The sequence below is a fragment of the Malurus melanocephalus genome, unplaced genomic scaffold (assembly GCF_030028575.1).
Source record: "Malurus melanocephalus ecotype Western Australia unplaced genomic scaffold, MMel_1.1 scaffold_186, whole genome shotgun sequence".
Taxonomy (NCBI): Eukaryota; Metazoa; Chordata; class Aves; order Passeriformes; family Maluridae; genus Malurus; species Malurus melanocephalus.
Window position 1 is genome coordinate 697,129 of NW_026623418.1, and position 3,748 is coordinate 700,876.

Genomic DNA, 3,748 nt, shown 5'->3' on the forward strand with positions numbered 1-3,748 from the left:
TGTGGTTCTCGAACATGGAGAAAACAAGTTGTTCTTGAAAGGACTATTTCATCAACCTGTATAGAAAAGAGACCGACCTTGCTCTGAGGAAAAATAAACCTGGTCTTTGATGACTGGACTGAACTGATCAGGAGCAAAAAGGGGGAAGAGGCTTGCCCCCCCCCAACGTTTGAAATGAGTTGATGCTAAGAAGAAAATGAGTTCTGCGGGGAGGGAGAGATGCCCCCGCCCTACGTCTGAAGTAAGTGGATGCTTAGAAGAAGCTGTGTTCTGCCAGATGATTTGTGATAGTGGTCTTATGCTGCTGAAACAACRCAGTTTGGCCTTGAAGGACATTCTTTCTTTTCTCCTATGAGGTAAAGAAAAGACTCCCTCGCCATTAGCAGTTATGCACTGACTGTTCTTGGGAAAAAAACTTCCACAGCTTGGAGCTGTAAGAATGCTTCTYCTATGATGCTGGACGACAGCTGTAATGAGTAGTTTGATCTATGTTAGACTTTCATTCCTGTCCCCTGTGTGTGCGGGAAAACATGGGGGGGGAGAGGGAGTACCTGGGAAAGAGACGGTCCCGGAAAGGATAACAGGTGTCTTAAAATGTCCGTTTTTATTTTTCTTCTCCTTGTAAATTTGTCCCAATCTTTGTTCCCGTCCCCGGTGCRGTAGTATTCTTAGTAGTTTGTAGTAATAAATCTAATTTACAACTTAAGTTATTCAGCMTGTCTGACCATTCTCTGRARCACATACGTAWCTTTCTCTCAATTATGTTATGTTGTCTGAAAGCCATAAATTTTCGTGATAATTGGGCTTTTGCTCTCCTTTCTCCCTCTCCGGTGGGGGGAAGGGAGGGAAGGTCATGGGTGCAGTTCTTTTGGCTTTCTCAYAGKCCAAACCACGACATTTTTGGTGCYGTGACTCGGATTGGGAAAAATCAGGTTTAAACCCAYRACAGTAACTCTCAGATTCTAAGAAAAACTTGCAATTGATAAATGCACRTGAGCCACAGCATACAAAAAAAAGTTATCTGTAACTTGCTTTGAAAATGTCCATGTGGGGCTCCATAAAGGTTTTAAAATTTCTTAGAGGCTAAAATGCAAAAAAATTCTCTACCCAGAATTTTAAAGCTAACAGAAAGGACATTTAGTAGCACTTAAAAGCTCCCAAAATTTTAAGTTAATTAAGAAAAGAAAACTTTTTTCCAACATATTTTAATTCTTGTTTTGTTTTCGTAGTTCTACAATTTCCATAAAAATCTCTGATCTCTAGAAACCGTCAGTGCTGAATTTCAAATATATACATATGTAAAATTATTGTACACTTTAATTATTCARATCTAGTAAAATCTGAATTTTGAAAGCCTCTACTAACACACGTAACAGTCATGTCTACATTGTCACCAATAGTCTACAAAACATATAGAAATATATTTGTCTTTGTAATCTCACATCCACTGTAAGGTATGTTTGAAACTGGAATTCAAAATATATGGGATAAAAGTTAGACATTGAAATGGCAGAGTAAGCCTGGGAAACCAGGCTTAAATCATTGTAGTTTTACCAATGTTTTTATCCAACTTCAGTTCTTGTAAATTGCCCTACTTTATGTACCACAAACTAATACTTGCTTCTTGCCCTCCCACAAATGATTTTTATATGCAGTAACTGTCAAACCACTAGCAAGCTAATCTTATTTAAARTACAGTAAATAGAACTCAAAAGCATAATGCAATGAAGTGCTGTGTTGGCATAATGCCAATTCAATTTGCCTGATTTAAAATCAACTTCATTATTATGTRCATTTTTCATGCAATAATCTTAGTTATAGATTGAAAACATGAAGAATTGCATGGTAAATCTGTAGTTAGGAGWCTTTTGACCAGGTTTAATTTCAAATGGCTTTAGATACAACAGGTTATATATWAATATATATTTATATATTTAAATACATAAACTGATTACTGACCACCCAATGATTTTGCTAWCAATGGAATGATAACTCTGGTTTTYATTTCAGGATTTCACATCTTTTTAAACTGATTGTTTTCCTCTTGACTCCCTAAGCTTCYTCTTAGAAGGAAATAGAACAGAATAGACTAATTTAATTTGAAGAGACCTGCAGTGGTCATCTAGTTCAACTATCTGAACTGTTAAATTCTGACCAAAAGTTAAAGTATGTTAAGGSCATTATCCAAATGCCTCTTTAACACTGGCTTTGGGCRTTAACCAGTTCCTAAAGGAAGTCTTCCAATGATTGACCACTTTCTCCTAATACTTCCTAATGTCCTGTCTGATCCTCCCCTGGCACAGCTTTGAACCRARCATTCTTATGAATCCTTTTTCTGCTCAGGGAGAAGAGATTAGCATCTCCCTCTTCACTTCCCCTCCTCAGGAAGCTGTAGAGGACAGTAAGGTCACCACTKAGCCTCCTTTTCTCCAAACTACATAAACCCAGAGCCCTCCTCACAAGACCTGACTTCCAGCCCTTTCACCAGCTTTGTTTGTCTCCTCTGGATGCATGCAAGGACCTTCAGATCCTTCTCAAAGTGTGAGGCTCAGAACTGCTCTTCGTACTCCAAGTGAGGCCACAGCAATGCTGAATACAGTGGGATAATTTTGACTGGCTGGTGATGCTRTGTTTGAAGCATGTTTCCTCCGAAGTTCCACATTCATCTGAACTTTTGTTTCTTGTGCCTGTAAAGCTACTTTTACAGCTTGTTCTCACCATTTACCAATTTCATTTGAAGTCCGAGCCAAGATTACACAGCTATACCATATTAGTGCAAGACTTCAGATCCTTACAACAGAAATAGTCAAATATTWAAGAGCCACAAAACATGCAGTACAGCTTATGGAGAAAAAGTGTTGAACTCCTCTTATTATTTTATATTGCATTTGACTCRCATTCCCTGAGCAGAGAATTGTGGAGAAGGCAATTACAATATAAAGATATTTATTTTAGGATTCTTTTTTACTGCTAGAATGCAGTACACCTTTTTAACTTCAGCATCAGTGGGTTAGCAGAACAAAGTGTCTTCGATATTGTATGTGTCTACATAACATGAGGGAAACACAAAAAATCTTTGTGACAATGGCTTGATACTTAACATATTTATAATTAAGAAAGATAAACCATCCACTCCCCCCCCAACACATTTATACCTTTCCTCTATTTACCAAGAAATACTGAGAGGCTGAACATGACTTAGGTGAAAGGAAAGCCAAAAAAGAAGATAATATTAAAGGAAAAAAAAATAAAAGAAGAGAAGAAAGGAATGTTAGCATTGTCAGAATACCATTATCAGAATAATGTATGCAATTTTTCTGATTATGTAATTTTTTTTTTACTGGGAAAACTAGCTTTGATAACTTTTTTCCAGGTTATTGGAAAAGGATTGTAATAAAGTTTGGGTTTCCACATAAAACATACAATATTCTTTGCATTTCTTTATGCAAAGTTTATGTAAAATGGCTTAACTGAATGAATTTTTTARGATTGCCTATGAAAAGTACTGTAAATTCTGTACTTTTAGCAGTTTATCAGTCTGAGATAATTTGGAGGTCTTGGTGTTCACATGAGAAATGTTGGAGAGAAATGATGTATATTTTTTCAAAATTTTAACTGGGAAGAATGTGAAAAGGTTAAAACCCACTCGATACACCTAAAAAACTGTTTCTAAGGTTAAGTCTACAAAACAGGAAGGTGAGATAATAGCATGGATTCATAAAAAAGTTCTTAAAGGATTCATATAAAG